Source organism: Triticum urartu, chromosome 7, assembly GCF_003073215.2.
Source record: "Triticum urartu cultivar G1812 chromosome 7, Tu2.1, whole genome shotgun sequence".
In the NCBI taxonomy this organism is placed as follows: domain Eukaryota; kingdom Viridiplantae; phylum Streptophyta; class Magnoliopsida; order Poales; family Poaceae; genus Triticum; species Triticum urartu.
Window position 1 is genome coordinate 547,233,538 of NC_053028.1, and position 25,536 is coordinate 547,259,073.

Sequence of the window (25,536 nt, forward strand, 5' to 3'; positions counted from 1 at the left end):
CACTTTCGATTAGCATGAAACCGAAGAACTTTCATAAATTACTAAGTTACCTCAATGGGGATATGCATTTCCCAAACAATAAGTATTTCATATTTCTTTCTGACAGTAGGTAGAGGCATTTGAAAACTTCGAATAGTGATTGTCGGAGATTTTTCAATAACAATGATACCATTCACTTGGAATTGTTTCTTCAGAAAATGCAGCATATGCTCATTACCATTAATATGAAAAGTAAACTTGCTTTTATTGCAATCAATAACAGCCCCTGCAGTATTCAAGAAGGGTTTACCAAGGATAATCGACATGTTGTCGTCCTCGAGCATCTCAAGTATAACAAAGTCATTCAAAATAGTGACATTAGCAACAACAACGGGCACATCCTCATCGATACCGATAGGTATGGCAGTTGATTAGTCAGCCATTTGCAAAGATATTTTAGTAGGTGTGAGTTTATTCAAGTCAAGTATTTTATATAAAGAGAAAGGCATAACACTAACACCAGCTCCTAGATCACACAAAGCAGTTTTCACATAATTCTTTTTAATATAGCAAGGTATAGTTGGTATTCCCGAATCTCCAAGTTTTTAGGTACTCCATCTTTAAAAGTGTAATTAGCGAGCATAATGGAGATTTCAGCTTTCGGTATTTTTCTCTTATTTGTGATGATGTCTTTCATATATTTTGCATAAGGCGGCATATTCAGGATATCAGTAAAGCGAGTACGCAAAAAGACTGGCCTCAGCATTTCAGCAATCCATTCAAATTCTTCATCACTATTCTTTTTAGTTGACTCACTACTAGGAAAAGGGCTGTAGATAATATGGACACTAATGGCGAAACATGTATGTGGTGCGCCATTGCTATATAGCAATGGCTCACCTGGTGTGTGGTGCGCCATTAGTAGTTTTGAAAAAAATTGTTACTAATGGCGCACCGTGGGATAGTGCACCATTACTAGTTGACATAGTAATGGCGCACCACACCCACCGTGCGCCATTGGTAGTTTTGAAAAAAAAATTAAAAAAATTGTTAGAAATTCGCACCAGTGGACAGTGCGCCATTACTAGTTTTAAATAGTAATGGCGCACTGTCCACTCGTGCGCCATTACTAAGTTTTTTTCAAAAAAATCAATTTTTTTTCAAAACTAGTAATGGCGCACCATGGGTGTGGTGCGCCATTACTAGTTTAACTAGTAATGGTGCACCACTCCCACGGTGTGCCATTACTAACTTGGCCCAAAAATTCCACCGAATGCACCCCCTCTGGACTGCCTTTTCAGTTTAAAAAAATAAAAGAAAATGATGGAAATGTCAAAAAAATAAAATAAAATAAGTTTCCCATGTGATATGTGGTCTATTTGTTGGGAAAATTTACAAATATGAATTTCGACTTTATTTGCAAAATCTCTATGGAATTTGTAAAATGGGCATAACTTTTGCATACGAACTCGGATTAAAAAGTTTTATATATGAAATATCATCTACTCGAGACGGAGGGAGTCGGCGGTGGAGATGCTCTAGGCAGCATCATTTTCTCCTATTCGAGCAAACAGGGAGGGAGACATGTGAGGCCAGAGAGAGAGAGAGAGACAGTAGGAGAAGATTGAGGGGAAGGACGTGGTGGTGCTCATCTTCGATGGCGAGCTCCTGCGGGCGCCGACAGCAGCGGTCGAGCCAGGCAAAGGGCGGCTGGGATGAGCGTCACTAGGGACTCCCTCCCGATCCAGAATGGATCGAGGAGGTTTCGGCCGATGGGTGGAGCTGTGGGTTGCGGGAGCCGCGCAGGATCCATTGGATCACAAATCCAAGGGTCCAGAGGAGGGTTGACTTTCTGGATCTGGAGGAAGAGGTGGAGGCTGCTGGTTGGGGTGGACCTGAAAACGAGGAGTGGCAGCGGCTGCGGGAATGGAAAGGATGGGATGACTAGGTTCTACGGTTAGGTAGGTTTACACTGATTATATAGCAAGTCGGTTTTTGTTAGGGGCTAAATGGACCCTTCGATCAAAATCAGACGGTGAGAATAAATAGGTTAGGGAGTCCAAATACGAAAACAAAGATGTTTGGGGATGATCGAATCCATCATTAATGACTGCCCGGGTCGGGTTCGGGACAGTTTTGGACACGGTCGAGAGGGGGTCTGAGGGAGATCGATAATGACAAAGGGGTCCCGACAAAGGTCAACGAAGACGAGGAAGAAGCGGCAACTGCAAACGGATGCAAGTTTTACGAAACATGATGGCAATGAAGTGCCAGTGCAATGCAAATGATGACACGATGAAATGCACATGATGCAAAGATGAATGCAACAGACAAATAAAACACACGGCAAAACTCAGAATCCATGGAAGGTATCTGGAGCGCCGGTCTTAGGGCGTCACTCTCGGGCCGCTTGCCTCCTGGCCTTTACCATGGCATCGCGACCTGGCATACCAGCAACGGTCGAAGCTTGCCTGGGGACTGGGTCCTGTCAACATAGGGTACCAAGCTACCGTGAGAAACGCAATCATGACATAAGTTGGAAATGCTAACATTAAGTCGCAAGTGCCACAGTTCTTACACCCCCCTCTAGCGGGGTCCTTCATGATTTTCAGGCAGGAGTAAAGCAAAAGAAAAGATCTCCTGCGCACCACGGCTCAGGCGGCGCCTTCCACAATGTCATGGCGCCTTGTTAGCGCCATTCCCTTCCTAAGACTAGGCATGGCGACGTGGCGGCTCATAGTAGTCGTCGTCGCTTGATCTTGGTCCGGAGGAGGAGCCACTGCTGCTGGAGGAGGAGCAACCAAGGGCAAGTTTACCTCGGGAGGCCTCGCCACTGCTGCTGCTTTCCCGAGGGCAGCACTCCAGGTGCTCGCCATCCTTCTTGAAAATGCTAAGGCAGAGAGTCAATGCCCCGTCATAGCTGAAATAAAGGTCGTGACTCCCCTCCGAGCCGCAGGCGCGGGCGATCGTTCCCCATCCTTGGGTCATGAAGACTTCACTAGAGTGGATGGCCTCAACCTCCGCTTGGGATTCTAGGCCACAGCAGCCGTCATGTTGTAGCCACAGCTCGATGGCCCCCCGCGCTGGCAACTCCGCTGCCAGGGCACACGGGAGTCGGATCCAGGTGCACAGCGGCATCATCACCCACACCATGAACTGATAGGTTGTGCTGCCGGCATGGCCCTGGGGGTGAAGTGGTCGGGCGACCTTTGCCCGTTTCCCTCTGCGGCCTCGTCCTCCGCAATGCTCGAGGCCTCCCCCATGGGGAGGGCCCTGGGTGTGGGTGATCTGGCCAGCACAGGCGCTTGGCGGTGCGTGCTCGCGCCGAGAGGGAGCGGCCATGGGTATTGTGACAACCCGTCGAGGGTGGTCGCGGCCCCTCTTCGGCGGGGGCGGCTTCGGCACCTCCTGCGAAGCCTTTCCCTTCTAGGCGGCAGAGAATCTCCTGATCGGTGCCATGGGTGTTGTAGAGGGATGTGAGGCGAGAAGACAGGAAGAGGAAGATGGGCTAGGGGGCTCCGCCCCCTTGACCATTTATAAGCAGAAGAAGAACAATCGGTGCCCCTTCACGCCCCAAGCAATGATGGCCCTGCTACATGCATTAGGCCGCTGTCAACTCGGAACGGTTGCCGAGTGATGACCCACAATTATAGGGGATCTATCGTAGTCCATTCTATAAGTAAGAGTGTCGAACCCAAAAAGGAGCAGAAGGAAATGACAAGCGGTTTTCAGCAAGGTATTCTCTGCAAGCACTGAAATTATCGGTAACAGATAGTTGTATGATAAGATAATTCATAACGGGTAACTAGTAAGACAAGTAAACAAGATGCAGCAAGGTGGACCAATCCTTTTTGTAGCAAAGGACAAGCCTGGACGAACTCTTATATAAATCAAACCGCTCCCAAGCACACATGGGAATTGTTGTCAAGCTAGTTTTCATCATGCCCATATGATTCACGTTCATTACATTATTAATTTGATATGTGGGTGGACCGGTACTTGGATCCTGCCCTTCCTTGGAAAAGCCTCCCACTTATGATTAACCCCTCTCGCAAGCATCCGCAACTATGAAAGAAGAATTAAGATAAATCTAACCATAGCATGAAACATGTGGATCCAAATCAGCCCCTTACGAAGCAATGCATAAACTAGGGTTTAAGATTCTATCACTCTAGCAACCCATCATCCACTTATTACTTCCCAATTCCTTCGCCTTGGCCCAAATAATGGTGAAGTGTCATGTAGTCGACGTTCACATAACACCACTGGAGGAAAGACCACATACATCTCATCAAAATATCAAACGAATACCAAATTCACATGATTACTTATAACAGGACTTCTCCCACGTCCTCGGGAACAAACGTAAGTACTCACAAAGCATATTCATGTTCGTAATCAAAGGAATATTAATTACCATTAAGGATCTAAACATATGATGTTCCACGAAATAAACCAACTAGCATCAACTACAAGGAGTAATCAACACTACTAGCAACCCACATGTACCGATCTGAGGTTTTGAGACAAAGATCGGATACAAGAGATGAACTAGGGTTTGAGAGGAGATGGTGCTGGTGAAGATGTTGATGGAGATTGACCCCCCTCTCGATGATAGGATCGTTGGTGATGACGACGGCTTCAATTTCCCCCTCCCGGAGGGATGTTCCCTCGGTAGAACAGCTCCGCCGGAGCCCTGGATTGGTTCTTCCCAGGTTCCGCCTCGAGACGGTGTGCTTCGTCCCGAAAGCTCCCTTCTGATTTTTTTTCCAGGTCAAAACACACTATATAGCAAAAGATGGGTGTCGGGGGCCTGCCAGGGGGCCCACAAAGGACGGGGGCGCCCCTAGGGGAAGGGCGCACCCTCCACCCTTGTGGCTGGCAAGTGGCCCCCCTCTGGTGCTTTATTTACCCAATATTTTTTATATATTCCAAAAATATTCTCCATGAATTTTCAGGACTTTTGGAGTTGTGCAGAATAGGTCTCTAATATTTGCTCCTTTACTAGTCCAGAATTCCAACTGCTGGCATTCTCCCTCTTCATGTAAATCTTATAAAATAAGAGAGAAAAGGCATAAGTATTGTGATATAATGTGTAATAATAGCCCATAATGCAATAAATATCAATATAAAAGGATGATGCAAAATGGACGTATCAACTCCCCCAAGCTTAGATCTCGCTTGTCCTCAAGCGGAAGCCGAAATCGAAAAATATGTCCACATGTTTAAAGATAGAGGTGTCCATAAAATAAAATACGGACTCTAGGCCAATATTATGTTTTCACTGCAAGCACTTGCAAGCATGGACGGAAAGTCCAGAAGCAGGCAGTCAAATGGCTGAGCCAGTGGTTCCCTAATATTTGAGGTGGTCTAATCACACAATCACTTGGAGCCGGGCGGATCACCCGCCTCGGGTTGATGATCCGGGTCATCTGGCTTTGGTGGTAGCCCCTCAAGTAGGTGGATAAAAGTTCACAAAGGTACTTATGGATGGTGGAAGCAGTATGAACATATCGTACTATGACACTTCTCAACGGATGAATCTCACAGAAAAGGATCTTAATCCGTCCTCCATGGTGTTTTATGGAGTGGTGGCTGGCTAGTCGGCTTACCCTGATGGAAAGATTGCTCCGGAAGTGGCTTTTGGTGATGAGTATAATTACAGAGCAGAGACGGTGTGGTTTGAGGTGGTCAAGATCAAGAGTCCGTATCATGCACTGTTTGGACGGTTGCCTTACGCTTAATTCTTGGCTCGCCCTTGTTATATCTATTTGTAGCTTAAGATGTCGAGGCCACGAGGGATGATCACAAATCATCACAAACTCGCCCTGGAGTGCGAAGAAGGAGATGCTGCTTATGCAGAGTTAGCTTGTGCTACTTCGGAGCTCAAGTTCTATAAAGATAATATTGATCCAGCTGATATGACCCCTCTGAAGAAACCCACTACTAAGAAGGACCCATTGCCCGAGTTTAAATCAACAAAGGACACACAACAAGTGGGTTTTGTCCCTGGTGATTCTTCTCAGCAGTTCACCATTGGGACCGGGATGGATCCCAAATAGGAAAGCACACTCATCGAGTTCATCCATGAGAACCAGGACATCTTTGCACGGAAGCCTGTAACACCCACGATGCGGCTATATCTCACACGTGTCGAGGCACGACTTAGAGGCATAACCGCATGGTGGTTTAGTCGCAAGTGGGGTAATCTTCACACAATCCCATGTACTGAATAAGAAAGGGATAAAGAGTTGACTTACAATCGCCACTTCACACAAATACAAGTTAAACATACATCATCCAGAATACAATCAAGGTCCGACTATGGAACCAAAATAAAAGAAGACAACCCCAAATGCTAGATCCCCGATCGTCCCAACTAGGCTCCACTACTGATCAATAGGAAATGAAACAAAACAATGATCAAGATCTTCATCGAGCTCCCACTTGAGCTGGGTTGCGTCACCTGCACTAGTATCATCGGCACCTGCAACTATTTGGAAGTATCTGTGAGTCACGAGGACTCAGCAATCTCACACCCGCCAGATCAAGACTATTTAAGCTTATTGATTGGATAGGGTAATGAGGTGGAGCTGCAGCAAGCACTAAGCATATATGGTGGCTAACATACACAAATGAGAGCGAGAGGAGAAGCAACGCAATGGTCGTGAAGCTAGAATTGATCAAGAAGTGATCCTGAATCTACTTACGTTCAAGCATAACACAAGAACCGTGTTCACTTCCCAGACTCCGCCAGAAAGAGACCATCCTCGCTACACACGCGGTTGATGCATTTTAACTAAGTTAAGTGTCAAGTTCTCTACAACCGGATATTAACAAATTCCCATCTGCCTATAACCGTGGGCACGGCTTTCGAAAGTTCAAAACCTGCAGGGGTGTCCCAACATTTCCCATCACAAGCTCTCACGGTTAATGAAGGATATTCCTTCTCCCAGGAAGACCCGACCAGACTCGGAGTCCCGGTTACAAGACATTTTGACAATGGTAAAACAAGACCAGCAAGACCACCCGATGTACCGACATCCCGATAGGAGCTGCACATATCTCGTTCTCAGGGCACACCGGATGAGCAGTCCGTACAACTAAAACCAACCCTCAAGTTTCCCCGAGGTGGCGCTGCAAGGGGCTCTAGTTTGGACCAACACTTAGAGGAGCACTGGCGGGGGGGAGGGGGGGTTAAAATAAAGATGACCCTCGGGCTCTGGAAACCCACAGGAAAAAGGCTTAGGTGAGGCAAATGTAAAACCAAGGTTGGGCCGTGCTGGAGGAGTTTTATTCAAAGCGAACTGTCAAGGGGTTCCCATAACACCCAACCGTGTAAGAAACGCAAATTCAAGGAACATAACACTAGTATGACGGAAACTAGGGCGGCAAGAGTGGAAAAAGCACCAGGCATAAGCCCGAGCCTTCCACCCTTTACCAAGTATATAGATGCATTAATTAAATAAGAGATATTGTGATATCCGAACATATCCATGTTCGAACATGGAACAAACTTCAACTTCACCTGGAACTAGCAACGCTATAAGAGGGGCTGAGCAAAGCGGTAACATAGCCAAACAACGGTTTGCTAGGAAGGGTGGGTTACAGGCTTGACATGGCAATATGGGAGGCATGATATAGCAAGTGGTAGGTATCGTGGCATAGCAAAAGAGCGAACAACTAGGAAGCAAAGATAGAAGTAATTTCAAGGGTAGTCCATGAAGAAGACAGACAGACAGAGTCGAACGAATGCTCACAACTCCGGAACGGAACCAAAGCTAACGAGAGAAGCAACCCGGAAAGAAGCAAGCAATATAGTAAACAACCATCACATAAACATGGCATTTTGCACAACCAAGTATGATGCATGTCCGGTTTAATGAGGCATGGCATGGCAAAGTGCACAAGAAAAACTACAAGTTAAGTGGAGCTCAATATGCAACGAGTTGCATATTGACGGAGCACCACATCAATTATTTAGTTCTCTCTCGTTTATGTACCCAACAATATTAAATGTTGTTAAAAATGGCAAGAGATGAAGCATAATAAAACTACCTAACTAGGCAAGTTTAAATGAGGCCAGAAACAACAAACAACAATTCCGGAAAATCCTCGTATGGAATTTATGGATTTGGTACTGTTCTGCCCTAAACCATATTTTTGAGTTGTTAAACATGCAAAGTAATGTCACCATGTTAATCTATGCATTTTCTACCCCATTTACATATAAAGTTTGTTAAGTTTGGAGCTACGGTTATCTAGTTATGAATTAAAGCATTTTAGACGGGCAATAGGCAAATTTAAACAAACAACCTTTTAAACATTTATAACATAGATAAAAGCTGGAAATTAAGAATCTAGACACAATTCTAAGCATTTCTCATATATAAAGTTTTTACATAACATGCACGGTTGTTGAGTTATTAAATGCATGAAGCACAAGGGGTTTTCTGTAAAACTGGCAGGCTCTGGAAATAGGAAAATCGCTCTATGGAAAGAAAACATGAAACGGGCCAAATCTGCTAGCCCACCAGAAGAAAAAAAGGCCCTGGGTGGCCTCACCATGGGCTTGGCCCAGTTCGATGGGGAGGATGCTGGGCAAGCCGCGAAGGGGCGCGCTGGTCTTCCCGATCTGGGCCGCGGGGAGGCTGTAGCGGGCCGACACACGAAGGCAAGGCGACGGCACGGCCCACGAGCGCGAAGAGGAAGCCCTTGTCCTCTACTTGCACAAGGACGAGGCAGGAGGTCAACGCGCCAGCGACCGGCGACGGGACGGCGCTCCGGTGGCGGGGCTGACCCGTAGACGGCGGGGAAGGGTAGATCCGACGATGGGGGTTCCGGATCGGGCCGGAGGAGGGGGTTTGGTGACGCGACAACGATGGCGACTGCGAGCACAGCAGCGACAATCATGGCGGCGGCGGCTTTCTGCGAGAGAGAGAGAGAGGTAGTGAGGCAGGGGAGAAGAAGGGCGGCGAGGTCGGGGCTCACCGTGGCAGCGGTGGTCGCCGGCGAGAGGCTCGGCGGCAGAGACGCGAGGGAGGGGAGATCGGAGCTCTCCCGATCCGGATTAGAGGCAGCGGTCCGCGCACTGATTGCGCGCGAGCGGCGGCAGGGTTCGGCCCGAGTTTGGCCCATGACGGGTCGGTTGCGGGCTTTGGCGGGCCCGGAGCGTTGGAGGCGTGGGGAGGCGATGTGGCTGGCTGCGGTTGGCCGAACCGGCGGCTCAGGCAACGGCGCGACCCGTGGGACAGCGCCAAGTGGCAAGAGGTGGCTGGGGCGGCGCTGAAAATAAGGCGGCGGCGGCTAGAGGATAAGGGAGAGGCTTGGGCGCCCAAAATGTCAAGGGAAGGGGTTTAAATAGGCAGGGGGTCTAGGTTAGGTTTAGGAGGGGGCTTGGAGGGTTTTTTTTGGACCATTTGATCATCATCTGACGGCTCCGGACGTAGGGGGAACTAGGTGGGCTGTGTAGGAGGGTGTGGGATGAGAGGAGATGAAAGAAGGCAGCCCGGCAACCGTTTTCGGAGACTTAAAACGTCCGATGCTAGACCGACTATACTGTCGCTATAGTAATCCGTTGGAGCATCAAACGGACTCCGAATGCGATGAAACTTGGCAGGCGCCCTACTGACAACATAATAACACCGTATGCCAACTTTCATCCCATTCCGAGAACATTTTTTGTCCACTTATAAAAATAATATTTCGGACGTGCCGCGGGCTCGTGCAAGTGTGTCTCGGCTCTGAACGGAAAACGGAGAGAACTGGGGAACCCAGACAGATGCATGTTTTGAAAACATGATGATGCAATGCACACGATGACATGGCAAGATGCAACACGCAAGCGAATAACATGGCAACAACAGCGAATAACTGGGAGACACCTGGCACATCGATCTCGGGGCGTCACAACACTCCACCAGTACAAGAGGATCTCGTCCTGAGATCTAGGATGGCACCGGAGAGAAACAGAATAGGAAGAGAAGAGGTAAAACTAAGTTGCTTCTTTGAAAAATGAGTGAAGCCAAAGAACCTTGAGAGGTTGAACAAATTGAAAGAAAGAAAACGACGCATATGAACAAAGTTGAAAACACTCCGTTAGAAAAGTGGAACAAGGAACATTACGGGAACCTTGTAGGTTGAAAGACATAAGAAAAGGGTTGCAATGGACAAGAAGTACATGCAAGCACTCCGGTTGAAACAAGATGTACAAGGCACGATAAGGATCAATTACGACAACACTCCGGTTGGAAATGGAAGGCATGGAATATGAACTTGGCAAAACGAAAGCACTTCGATGAGACTCCGGTTACAAGAGGAATGATAACTCCGGTTAAAACAATATAGAGAAGGGAAAAGAATATATAATTTAGACAGCACTCCGACTGTAAATGGAAGAAATTGAACATGAACTTGACAAGATGAGAGGATACTTGATGAAATCAACAACACATGCCTCCGGAACTATTGAAAGAATGGCACAATGGGTAAGAAAGATTTTAGACAGCACTCCGGTTGAGAAGGGAGGAAAAACTTGACAAAATGGGGCGAACTTGAAAAGAGTGCTCGACACTCCGGCTGAATGGATAAGCAAAAGAAAGAACATGATCTTCACAAAAATGCGATGATGGGTGAAGAGAGCAACATCACAATGCCTCCGGAAGAGAGAATAGAAGATAGATCATTGGAATGAAAGAAGGGAGAAGAAAATGCCCACTTTTGCCACAAAAGAGCTTGAAAAGGCATCCTTAGGAGAAGGGTCAAATGGAGTTGTTGGAAAACCAACAACGAAAAGAGTAAGCTTGTTGTGGGCTTAAGAAAAAGATCTCAAAACTAAGGTGAAATTCTGCCACTAACGGAAACAATAGATTGGATTGATATGAACAATGAGACGAGAAACTTATTTCACCAGGAGGATGAATGAAGAACTTGGATCATTTATAAGCACCATAAATAGCAACAATCCTTAGGGAAAGCTTTAGGTGAAATATAACCCAAGATAACTCCAAAGAAGAGATTGATGGGTTGACAAGATGTCCTGAATGAACTGAAAATGATGGATTTAAGATATGTCATTTCATACAACTTGTCGATCATGAAACATGAAGGAAACTGTCAAAATGACATAACACCACCTCAAAAGATAAGGGAGAAGGGATTGAACTGCACTTAGAAATGCAAGATGAAGAATGCTTGACCTCGTCCAAACAAAACATGTGTTTTGCACCACGTTTAATTTTGAGTATCTAGCTTGGCGGATCAATAACTCCGAGATAAATCTTGAAGAACAATTGAAGAATGAAAAGAATCCTTGACGAACCACCATGTAGAGCCTCCAAGAAGAACTCCGGTAACAAAAGGATGATCAAACGAAAGGAAAGAGAAGATGAAAACACAAGGTGAAACCTTGCGATGATTTAGATGGAGCTTCACAATGATATAACCGAGAAAAACTTGGAACTTCGGAAAGAAAGATGAACAAATGAAATCAAGACTTTTGATGAACCTCCGGAATAAGGAATTAAACATTTGGATGAAACATGAATAAGAATTACGCCATGCTTATCCTTCACCAATTTAATTGATGACAAGCAACGGATTTGGCATACTACTTATTCTCGTAGAAAGGATTAAGAGAGATATCGCGCAATCTTGAGAAAAGACTTTAACGATCCGCCGGTAAGATTGGAAAGAACAAATGATAAAGTATGAAGAGGAACCTTGAATAACCCATCATAAGAATTGAAAAAGAACGAATAAAAGATAAAGAAACACCGGGGAGAATTAGCAAATGAATGAAGATGCTTGAGAGAATTTAGATACAAGTGAACGAAGAGATCATGAACTGATTAGAGGATATTCGAACGATGAACCAGTAAGATTTGGAGAACGAGAGCTAAAAGCTGGAATGAATAATTAAGAGATGATGGGCTTCGGAGAATCAAACTGAAAAGACACATGAATTGCTCCGGATGGGTGAAAATAATTCTCACAATCTTAAACAATTATGAGAGGATGGCATCAAGCTTGAACTACGCATCTTTGGAAGAACGAGTAAGATTTGGAGGAGAAACTCTTCTTCGGTTTTTAAATGTTGAGAATGACAATGAGAAATACCACCATGAATTGTTGATATACTCCAGGATGAAAATTAGAAAGGTTGAACCAACGATGAAAATATTTTGAAAGATCTTGGAGAAAGACATATAATTGATGATAACCCATTCTTACGTCAAACTTGGAAAAGAATTTGAGAATAACTCCGGAAAGAATTAGAGGAGTCAGGTAAGATCGTGGGAAAAGACCAGTGGGTTAGGGACCACTCAAAAGATACACCTTTGGAATTATTTTGAAGAGAGAACGCACCGGTTGAATTAAATGGCTTGAATGAGATAACATCCTCAAAAGAACTTGAGCGAATTGATAATAGAAACTTGAATCTTCTGAGATATCTTCAGCACTTCGGATGTGAATAGAGAGAGGTGAGCGATTAAGAGGTGCGCTGGTATGGGAAATCATTTGAAACAAGAAAAAGAATGTGATCAACATTGAAGGTTTGAATTTAGTCCACCAGAGAAGAAAAGAATGAAGAATGATGAACTTGTAGAGCATCTTCATGAGAACCACTAGGTAAGAACATTGTTAGAAAAGAATGGATAGGCTTCCCATCAATAAAAGGATACTTGATTAAGAAATCTGAATCCTCAAAGAAAAAGGGGTGGGTGGGCAGGAAAACAAAGGCAACTTGGGGACAGATGAAACGACCAACGTTGGTAAAACCGAGAGGTGATCTTGCGGATGTTGAAATGATCGGATCCACTTGAAGAGAAACACGTCGGTTGAGAAGAATTTGAGATGACAAACTCGATGATCAAGAAGGATTAGTGTTCCCATAGAAATATGAGAGCACCTCTTAGAAAGGTATGGATTCAGCACTTGACATTGAAGCAACTCGAATACCATAATCAAAACAAAACAAAGGATTTGGCATGCAAAATAAGCCAGAAACAAACATATGATAGACCGCATATCGTATCATGTTTTTGTTGGAAGGATATCCTACGTGATACTTGAATTCCCACTTATAAACTCCCTAAACTTTCTGGTTATGCAATCAGGTGTTGGGGATACAGGGGAAGCATAATATCTCACCCAAACTAACAATTCCTACATCCAGCTGTATCCATCCTTCAACACATAACCAAGAAACCTTCGGAAATTGTGTATGTCAACCTTCGAAAAGCATCTGTTATATGAGTTATGGAAATACTCCTGAACTCCCGCCCTAGTACTGGATGACGTCGAGGTTATCTCACCAACAACTACATAAAAGAGATTTTCGATGTCGGCGAACTCAGGTACTCCAGAACTGCAACGATAAAATTGTGACGACAACACCTCAGAGCTCAACTCCCCGGGACACTGCCACAACCCCTAAATGTCAGGAGGCACCAAGAACAATGTTCTCGTCACAAAACCATCGGAATGATTCCAAGATACCCGCGTGATCCTAAATTTTTTTTCGTGAAATTTGAGGAGAGAAGAGTCAAAACTTTTACTTAGGAGGCCTCACTAGAGCGACGAAGGGACTGAGGAGTAAAAAGAATCCTACTCTCTGATATATATAATCATAATACTCAAAACATTTTGTTCTAGACTCAACAACGTCAGTGATTCGATCAAGCAGGGGGCTCCTAAGTCAGGGATGGCTCTGATCACCAACTTGTAACACCCACGATGCGGCTATATCTCCCACGTGTTGAGGCACGACTTAGAGGCATAACCACATGGTGGTTTAGTCTCAAGTGGGGTAATCTTCACACAATCCCATGTACTGAATAAGAAAGGGATAAAGAGTTGGCTTACAATCGCCACTTCATGCAAATACAAGTTAAACATACATCATCCAGAATACAATCAAGGTCCGACCATGGAACCAAAATAAAAGAAGACAACCCCAAATGCTAGATCCCCAATCGTCCCAACTAGGCTCACTACTGATTAATAGGAAATGCAACAAAACAATGATCAAGATCTTCATCGAGCTCCCACTTGAGCTGGGTTGCATCACCTGCACTGGTATCATCGGCACCTGCAACTGTTTGGAAGTATCTGTGAGTCACGAGGACTCAGCAATCTCACACCCGCGAGATCAAGACTATTTAAGCTTATGGGTAGGATAGGGTAATGAGGTGGAGCTACAGGAAGCACTAAGCATATATGGTGGCTAACATACGCAAATGGGAGCGAGAAGAGAAGCAACGCAACGGTCATGAAGCTAGAATTGATCGAGAAGTGATCCTGAATCTACTTACGTTCAAGCATAACACAAGAACCGTGTTCACTTCCCGGACTCCGCCGAAAATAGACCATCATGGTACACACGCGGTTGATGCATTTTAATTAATTTATAGATTCGACACAAGGGGAGCCAAAGAATATTTGAAGGTATTAGTAGCTAAGTTGTCAATTCAACCACACCTAGAGATTAATTATCTGCAGCAAAGTGATCATTAAAAAAGTAGTTTGATAGTTTTGATAGTAGTGACAGCAGCAATAGTAAGAGTAACAGTGATAGCAGTAATTTTGTAGCAAGTGTAACAGTGATGATAGCAGCAGTAACTTAGCAAAAACAATATGGAAAAGTTCGTAGGCATTGGATCGGTGACTTGTTGGATAATATTCATCATGTGACAGTTATAACCTAGAGCGATACAGCACTAGCTCTAGTTCATCGATATAATGTAGGCATGTATTCCATAAATAGTCATACGTGCTTTATTAAAAGAACTTGCATGACATCTTTTGGCCTACCCTCCCGTGGCCGGGGGGTCCATATTGGAAACTAAGGGATATTAAGGCCTCCTTTTAATAGAGAACCGGAACAAAGCATTAACACATAGTGAATACATGAACTCCTCAAACAACGGTCATCACCAGGAGTGGGCCCGGTTGTTGTCACTCGAGGGTTGCTGGATCATAACCTGTAGTAGGTGACTATCACTTGCAAGATCGGATCTAGAACATGGATATAATGATGATAACATAAATGGTCCAGATCTGAAATCATGGCACTCAGGCCCAAAGTGACAAGCATTAAGCATAGCAAAGTCATAGCAACATCAATCTAAGAACATAGTGGATACTAGGGATCCGGCCCTAACAAAACTAACTCGATTACATGATGAATCTCATCCAACTCCTCACCGACCAGCGATCCTACAAAGGAATTACTCACTCCCGGTGGGGAGCATCATGGAATTGGCGATGGAGAAGGGTTGGTGATGACGAAGAACAAAGACCCCCCTCTCTGGAGCCCCAAACGGAAACCAGTTCTGCCCTCCCGCGGAAGAACAGGGCTTGGCTGCAGCTCTATTTCGTGGATCGCGATAATTCTTTCTCCCTGATTTTTTTCTCCGAAAGTAGGAATTTATAGTGTCAGGGATGAGGTCTGCGGGGCCACTAGATGGGTACAACCCACCTGGGTGTGCTAGGAGAGGGGGCGTGCCCCGGTTTGTTGTGCCCACCCAGGGGCCCCTCTCCGGTAGGTCTTGGCTCCATAAATTCTTATATATTATATAAAAATTCCTCGCAAAGTTTTGTTCCATTCCGAGAACTTTTATTTCTGCACAAAAACAACAGCATGATAGTTCTGCTGAAAACAGCGTTAGTTCGGGGTTAGTTTCATTCAAATAATGGAAATTAGAGTCCAAAACAAGAGGAAAAGCGTGAGAAAAAGTAGATACGTTGGAGACGTAACAACTCCCCCAAGCTTAAACCTTTGCTTGTCTTCAAGCAATTCAGTTGATAAACTGAAAGTGAGAAAGAAAAACTTTTATGAACTCTTTTGCTCTTGTTTGCATAAATAAGCTTAAACAGTACCTAGGTTTTCAGCCAACATTATAACTAACCATGTCGACAATAACTCTTAAAGATTATAATGACTCATATCAATGACATAATCAGCTAGCGAGCAATAATAAAATATCTCAAACGGCAACACGCTGTCAAAACAACCATGATATAATATGACAATAATGGTATCTCGCTAGCCCTTTCTGACACCACAAAACATAAATGCAGAGCACCTCCAAAGTTCAAGCAGTGGCTAAACATTGTAATTCATGGTAGAAAATATCTAGTCATGATGCACCCAATATTAGCTACACAAAATGCATAAATCATGACCGTTGTGCTCTACTCAGTTTCTGGCGCTTGTTTTAGAGGGTGATGACACAACATAAAAGTAAATAGATAGTCCGTTCGCAGAGGGAAGCAGTGATTGGCAGAGGTGCCAGAGCTCAATTTTTAAAATAGAGATAAATGATATTTTGAGACATGCACCTTTCTTATTCACTTCACGACCATCAGTTATCAATATCTTCCATGCTAAGCACGCTAGTGGTGGTTCCCAAGCGATAAAGGTCAAGGTTTACTCCCCCTGCACCAACAATCACATTCCACGGCTTGTCCGAAACAATGGGTGTCGTCCAAACCAACAACAGTCCCGAGGGAGTTTTGTTTAATTATTTGTTTTTTAGTTCGGGACTGGCAATCCCTATTACCTCCCATTTTCTAGTGCGATGGCGAGTGAATAAACACTCGACCTGAGAATAACCCGGTTAGCATGGAAGATATCGACCACCTCCTGTCATTCCATGAATGATCCAGACACACAAAACGGATAAGTTTTAGAAGTTTTTAGAGGTGGCACATGCAAATTTACTTAGGACAACAAGGTAATACCGCATATAGGTAGGTATGGTGGACTCATCTGGAATAACCTTGGGTTCAAGGTTTTTGATGTACATGCAGAATCCCCTTACAGGCGAAGGCTAGCAATTTAGATTGAGAAGCGGCCATCTAGAGAGCAACAACGATCATAACCATGCATTATGCGTAAGTAACATTGGACACTAGCATGAGTAGGATATGAACACCATGAACATAAACATTATAGAGGCTATGTTGGTTTTGATTCAACTACATGCATGAACATCTACCAAGTCAAGCCACTTGAACATTCAGAGGAGATACCATATCATCATACTACATCACAATCATCTTAACGCTATGTTGATATCCAAGATAAATCATTATTAACTCCCAGCTACTTATGCATGGCATGAGAAACTATAATCTCTAATTGTCATTGCAAACATGTTTAATCATAATGGGCTGAATCCTGGATACTAGGTTAAACATATTTACACAAATAGAACAAGTAGCTGTCATTATTGCCTTTCACTTGCATGACCGAATGATATGAAAATAATAAAAGTGCAAGAGTGCCATGGACTAAGCTGGAATCTGCAAATATTTTACTCAACAGGAGAAGACAAGGTAAAATGGGCTCTCTATTAGTTCAATAATTATTCATATGAGAGCCACTTAACATTGTCATCGTGCTCTTCTCCTCAGTACAACTCGAATAAAAGAAAAGAAGTTGAGAGAAACACACTGAAATATTTTTGGAATTTTTTGTTTTATTTAGCAAGAAAATAAGGGAAAAGCAAAAACAAGAAAAACTATTTACACGGGAAAGCTCCCAACAAGCAAAAGAAGAACAAGGACATCTTTTTGGATTTTATTTTTAGTACTACTACTAAGCATGCATAGAAAGTAAATTAACTACAACCAATTTTTTTGTTTTTTCTAAACTTTTCCAAACACACAAGAAGAAAGCAAGAAATTAAATCTATGCATGGATGATACAATGAAAAAGTGTGAGCATTGACAAATGGAATCAGTTGGCATGAATGTAATGTGAGTGAGAGACACGTACTCCCCCAAGCTCAGGCTTTTGGCCTCATTTGGTAGTGAATCAGTAGCTCGGATAGTAGTAGGGATCATGAGGAGCAGGCATCCACTCATCCCACTGCTGAGGTTCCTTTGCCGCCTCTGCAGCAGCGTGAGCATTCCAATAGGCGATGATGATGTCTGCAGTCATAATCCGGTATTCGCCCCTGGCAACAGAATCAGACAAAGCAGGCGCAGGCAAATATGTGTCCACAATAGATTTTTTGTTAAACATTAGATTGTAATTGAAATTATCAACCTTTCCCTTAAGGATCTTGTGTTCTTTCAAAGTGTCAAAATCTAAATACTGCATGGGTAGGATAGGATCAAAGGGCAAAGGCTAAACACCCAGCTCTCGTGCTAAACGCGTTCCATAAATTCCACCATAGAACCAACCACTGTTAGTACTGTGCTAGAGTCTACGTGCAACAATCGCACCAAGGTTATAATTCCTTTCACAAGTGAGAGCGGTGTGAAGGAGGCTCAAGTCTGGCGCACAAAGTATGCTACAGTCTTGCTTGCCTACTATGCATTTCCCGTAAAATAATGCAAAATACTGAATTGCGGGAAAGTGAATGCTCTTTATTCTTCCTTGTCTCACTCCCCTATTTTCACCGTAGCAAAGGCTAGTCAAGAAAGACTCGTACTCAACCGTTGGTGGCTCATCAAGCGAACACCAAAATGGGAGTTTGCAATGGTAAGCAAAATTCTCTAGTGGGATAGTATAAAGATTATCATAAAGCATAAACGACACCCTAGACTCACGTGGAAAATATTTAAATCCTTTGACAAATGATTCAGTGAGAAGTTGGTATTGTACGCACTTATCTAATAGGTAGGGACCGAGGCTGGCATTGTCAACATATTGCTCAAATTCCTCCTTAATGCCCACACGCACCATATATTCATCGCTAGGCCATAAACATGTCTTGGCGAAGGCATCTCGCGTGGAACTTTCACTTGGTTCAACATAAGACTGACGAGCATAACTGTCACTAAAAGATGCCACCAAGGATCGTCTCCTTGAAGAATTCCTTCCAAATAGGTTCATCATGTCCGCGTACAATTTTCTGAAAATAAAATTTTTGGAGTGACAAAAATTTGTCAACAAAACTTTGTAAGATTGATAGCAACTACTCATAGGGATACATAGAAGCCATAGCAAGCATTCAAAATACTTAGAACACTAAGAATTCAACATGCACGCACATCTATAGTAGCACCAAGAGTAGCTAATTATTCAAAATATACACCACTAAAACAAAAACTAATTGGACAAACGGTGGAGTCACATACCAAGCAACAATCCCCCGAAACAGTTTCGAAGATGGAGCTCCGAGCAAAGATATCAAAATCCGCGGGTCTAAACTCAAGAACACGGAAGAGAGAGCAATGGGGATTTTTTTTTGGAGCTAAGTGATGATGTGGAATGAAGAGGTAAGTTAGGGGGCCCACGTGGGGACCACAACCCACCAGGGAGCGCCTGAGGGTGCTGGCGCGCCGAAGTGGGTTGTGCCCAACTGGTGCACCTCCCTCTGATGTTTATTGCACCAAAAATTCTCAAATATTCAGAAAAAAAGCATATTAATTTTTTAGGGCATTATGAGAACTTTTATTTTTGGGTCATTTTTTATTGCACTGGAATAAATAGTAGTGCTTATTAAATTCATCTATTAATATGGTTGATCAAGTCTTATTAACAACCACTTTCGATTAGCATGAAACCGAAGAACTTTCATAAATTACTAAGTTACCTCAATGGGGATATGCATTTCCCTAACAATAAGTATTTCATATTTCTTTTTGACAGTAGGTAGAGGCATTTGAAAACTGCGAATAGTGATTGTCGGAGATTTTTCAATAACATTGATACCATCCACTTGGAATTGTTTCTTCGGAAAATGCAGTGTATGCTCATTATCATTAATATGAAAAGTGAACTTGCTTTTATTGCAATCAATAACAGCCCCTGTAGTATTCAAGAAGGGTTTACCAAGGATAATCGACATGTTGTCGTCCTCGGGCATCTCAAGTATAACAAAGTCATTCAAAATAGTGACATTAGCAACAACAACGGGCACATCCTCATCGATACCGATAGGTATGGCAGTTGATTAGTCAGCCATTTGCAAAGATATTTTAGTAGGTGTGAGTTTATTCAAGTCAAGTATTTTATATAAAGAGAAAGGCATAACACTAACACCAGCTCCTAAATCACACAAAGCAGTTTTCACATAATTCTTTTTTATAGAGCAAGGTATAGTTGGTATTCCTGGATCTCCAAGTTTTTAGGTACTCCATCTTTAAAAGTGTAATTATCGAGCATAGTGGAGATTTCAGCTTTCGGTATCTTTCTCTTATTTGTGATGATGTCTTTCATATATTTTGCATAAGGAGGCATATTCAGGATATCAGTCAAGCGAGTATGCAAAAAGACTAGCCTCGGCATTTCAGCAAAGCGTTCAAATTCTTCATCATTATTCTTTTTAGCTGACTCACTACTAGGAAAAGGGCTATAGATAATATGGACACTAATGGTGCACCATGTATGTGGTGCGTCATTGCTATATAGCAATGGCGCACCTGGTGTGTGGTGCGCCATTAGTAGTTTTGAAAAAAAAAATTGTTACTAATGGCGCACCGTGGGATAGTGCGCCATTACTAGTTGACATAGTAATGGCGCGCCACTCCCACCGTGCGCCATTAGTAGTTTTGAAAAAAATAAAAAAAATTTGTTAGAAATGGCGCACTAGTGGACAGTGCGCCATTACTAGTTTTAGCTAGTAATGGAGCATTGTCCACTGGTGCGCCATTACTAAGTTTTTTTCAAAAAAATTCATTTTTTTTCAAAACTAGTAATGGCGCACCGTGGGTGTGGTGCGCCATTACTAGTTTAACTAGTAATGGCGCACCACTCCCACGGTCCGCCATTAGTAACTTGGCCCAAAAATTCCACCGAATGCACCCCCCCTAGACCAACTTTTCAGTTTAAAAAAATAAAAGAAGATGATGGAAATGTCAAACAAAAAAATAAAATAAGTTTCCCATGTGATATGTGGTCTACTTGGTTGGAAAATTTACAAATATTAATTTCGACTTCATTTGCAAAATCTCTCTGGAATTTGTAAAATGAGCATAACTTTTGCATACGAACTCGGATTAAAAAGTTTTTTATATGAAAAATCATCTACTCGAAAAGTTACATCCGAATTTAAAAGGGGGAACCTTGTTAAACATTTTCAAAATCCCCAAAAACCTAAAAGAAAAAAGTTATGGGGCTTTTAAGATATAGAGGGAAAAAATGGAAAAAAATTCAAACTTACTAGTGGCGAACCGTTTGCTAGGTGCGCCACTAGTAACAGGAAAAAATTGGTTTCGAAAAAAATCGATTTTTTTTGAAAATATGATACGTAATATGACCGGGAAGTTTGAAATATTTTTTCAAAATTTCATCATACCCAGGAACATGAACAAAGTCCTAGACATCAACAAGGTTTAATAGGATTGATATGATAGATATATCAACAAGTGCCCGTTAAGTGAACTGGTGTTGGGTTGGATAGAACTATGAAGTTAAGCGTGCTCGGGCTGGAGTAGTGTGAGGATGGGTGACCTTTTGGGAAGTTTGACCACGGAGTGTGATTTGACTTGAGATTAAGCATATTGACCTAAGGTTAATCCATAGTGACCTGAGATTAAGAATTTTTTTAAAAAAAATTCATAAATTTTTTTAAAAAATTTGTTACTAATGGTGCACTTCTGTGTGGTGCGCCATTACTATACCAGATACTAATGGCGCACCTGTGGTGCGCCATTAGTAAAAAAATACTAATGGCGTGGTACTAGTGGCGCACCTGTAGTGCGCCATTAGTAGCGAAAACAGGTGCGCCACTAGTAGGCCTTTTCCTAGTAGTGACTTGGGTGGAAAAGGCATAGGTTTTTGCACCCGCGGTAATCTTTCTTTACCGTATTTTCTAGCAACAAAATCACTTTTGTCATATCTTTCATTCTTAGCTTGTGGGTTATCAAGATCAACAGGTGGTTCTATCTCAACATCATTATCTAGTTCTTTATCATTGGTTGATTGAGTGTCTTCATGAACCTCATAATTAAATTTTTCATTATCAGAGGTGAGCGTTCATTGCTAGATTGAGTTTCAGCATCAGAGATAGAAATTTCATTATCATTATCAGGAGGTTTTTCTATTTCAGGTTCACTAGAAGTGTGCAAAGTCCTATCATTTTTCTTTTTCTTTTCTTTCTAGAAGGACTAGGTGCACTAGTGTTAGCTCTTTGTGAATCTTGTTCGATTCTTTTTGGGTGTCCCTTAGGATAAAGTGGTTCCGGAGTCATTTTACCTCCTCTAGTTGCAACTCTAACAGCAAAGTCATGCATATTATTATTCATTTCATCAAGCAATTATCTTTGAGATTTAGCAAATTTCTCAAATTGAGTTTGAACCATAGAAGCATGTTTTCCAACACCTCTAACATCATTTGATATTCTAAATAACAAGTCATTCAAGCGAGTTTCAATTGTTTCATAACATTTTCATTGAAGTGATCTTGTTTTCTAATGTAGTTTTCAAACTCATAAAGACATTGACTACAATGCATATTGTGAGGATTATCATTATCATTGAACTTCATAAGAGAATTTACCTCTACCACCTTAGGCATTGGTGGTGTATTAAGCCCATGTATTTCTTCAATAGGAGGTAAACTTTTAACATCCTCAGCTTTAGTACCTTTTTCCTTCATACATTTCATTGCCTCTTGCATATCTTCGGGACCGAGATATAATATACCCCTATTCTTCCGAGTGGGTTTAGCCGGTGGTTCAGGAAGAGTCCAATCATCATAATTTTACAATATATTCTTCAATAATTCTTCAGATTGTCCAACAGTTCATTCCCTGAAAACACAACCGGCACAACTATCTAGGAAGTCCCTAGAAGCATCGGTTAGTCCATTATAGAAGATATCAAGTATTTCATTTTTCTTAAGAGTTTGATCAGGCAAAGTATTAAGTAACTGGCAAAGCCTCCCCAAGCTTGTGGGAGACTCTCTTCTTTAGTTTGCACACAGTTAAATATTTCCTATAAGGAAGCTTGTTTCAAATGAGCAGGAAAATATTTTTCAGAGAAGTAATAAATCATATCCTGGGGACTACGCACACAACCAGGAGCAAGATTATTGTACCAAGTTTTAGCATCACCCTTTAATGAGAAAGGAAATAATTTGAGAATAAAGTAATAGCGAGTTTTCTCATCATGAGTAAAAAGGGTGGCTATGTCATTCAACTTAGTAAGATGTGCCACAACAGTTTCAGTTTCATAACCATGGAAATGATCAGATTCAACCAGTGTAATTAGCTCTGGTTCGATAGAGAATCATAATCCTTATCATCAATAAAGATAGGTGAAGTAGCAAACTTATGATCACATTTGATTCTAGCATTCAGAGATTTTTCTTTATACTTGTGTAATAATTTATCTAGATCGTCTCTATCATTGCAAGCAAGAATATCTCTAGTTGTTTCTTCACTCATAACATAACCTTCCGGTACCTTAGGCAATTCATATGCAGGAAGGCTAGTTCTAGCAGGTGTTTCAGGAGATTCAGTTTCAAGCTCATCATCAAATTCAACAACATCATGTTGTATAACTCTAGCAATTTGTTTATCAAGAAATTCACCAAGTGGAACATCACCATTATCAAGCAAGGTACTAGCATCACCATAAGCATCATTCATAGTAGAAGTAGCATCATCAATAACTTGCAACATATCAGAATTAAAAGCATGTGGTGGTGTTGCAAGTTTACTTATAACAGAAGGTGAATCTAAGGCAGAACTGGATGGCAGTGCCTTACCTCCCCTCGTCCTTGAGGGAAATATCTTAGTCTTTGGATCCTTCAGATTCTTCCTAGTGATAATATGATAATAATCCCAAGTGACACAACAAACATAGCTATGGTCCCCGGCAACGGCGCTAGAAAAAGGTCTGATAACCCACAAGTATAGGGGATCGCAACAGTTTTCGAGGCTAGAGTATTCAACCCAAATTTATAGATGCGACAAAAGGGGAGCCAAAGAATATTTGAAGGTATTAGCAGCTGAGTTGTCAATTCAAACACACCCGGACATTAATTATCTACAGCAAAGTGATCTGTTGCAAAGTAGTTTAATAGTTTTGATAGTAGTGACAACAGTAATAGTAATAGTAAGTGATAGCAGTAATTTTGTAGCAAGTGTGACAGTGATGATAGCAGCAGTAACTTAGCAGAAACAATATGGAAAAGTTCGTAAGCATTGGATCGGTGACTTGTTGGATGATATCCATCATGTGACAGTGATAATAATGTAGGCATGTATGCATGTGTTCATCATGTGACAGTGATAAGCTAGGGCGATATGGCACTAGCTCAAGTTCATCGATATAATGTAGGCATGTATTCCGTAAATAGTCATACGTGCTCTATTAAAAGAACTTGCATGACATCTTTTGTACTACCCTCCCATGGCAGTGGGGTCCATATTGGAAACTAAGGTATATTAAGGCCTCCTTTTAATGGAGAACCGGAACAAAGCATTAACACATAGTGAATAAATGAACTCCTCAAACTAAGGTCATCATCGGGAGTGGGCCCGGTTGTTGTCACTCCAGGGTTGCCGGATCATAACACATAGTAGGTGACTATAACTTGCAAGATCGGATCTAGAACATCGATATAATGATGATAACATAAACGGTTCATAACTAAAATCATGGCACTCCCAAAGTAAAAAGCATTAAGCATAGCAAATCATAGCAACATCAATCTAAGATCATAGTGGATACTAGGGATCAGGCCCTAACAAAACTGACTCGATTACATAATGAATCTCATCCAACTCCTCCCCGACCACCGAGCCTATGAAGGAATTACTCACTCCCGGTGGGGAACATCATGGAATTGGCGGTGGAGAAGGGTCGGTGATGACGAAGAACGAAGATCCCCCTCTCCGGAGCCCCAAACATACTCCAGATCTGCCCTCCTGAGGAAGAGCAGGGATTGGTAGCGGTTATGTCTTGTGGATTCTGATAATTCTTTCTCCCTGATTTTTTCCTCCGAAAATAGGAATTTATAGTGTCAGGGTTGAGGTCTGCGAAGCCACCAGGTGGGTACAACCCACCAGGGCGCGCCAGGAGAGGGGGGAGCGCCCTAGTGGGTTGTGCCCACCCAGGGGCCCCTCTCCGGTAGGTCTTAGCTCTAGAAATTCTTATATATTATATAAAAATTCCATGCAAAGTTTTGTTCCATTTCGAAAACTTTTATTTCTGCACAAAAACAACACCATGGTAGTTCTGCTGAAAACAGCGTCAGTCCGTGGTTAGTTTCATTCAAATTATGCTAATTAGAGTCCAAAACAAGAGGAAAAGCATGACAAAATGTAGATACGTTGGAGACGTATCATTCCCCCCAATGCGTTCCTTGATGTGTTGCACAATCCTTCTATCAAATTACCCTCAGAGGAAGACTAGCCATTCCTGACCCGAAGGGACAGTTGGTGGCGGCTCCGCGTGCTATTCCGAATTGGACGATGCCTTATCTGGCTTACCTGGCTCGGGGCAAGTTGCTAGAAGATGAAATTTTTGCACGACAGATCATAAGGAGGTCTAAGTCTATGCGATTGTCAATGGCGAGTTACATAGATGTAGTGTGACCGGCATGTTCCAACGATGTGTTTCCCCTTATGAAGGCCGGGAAATTTTTGA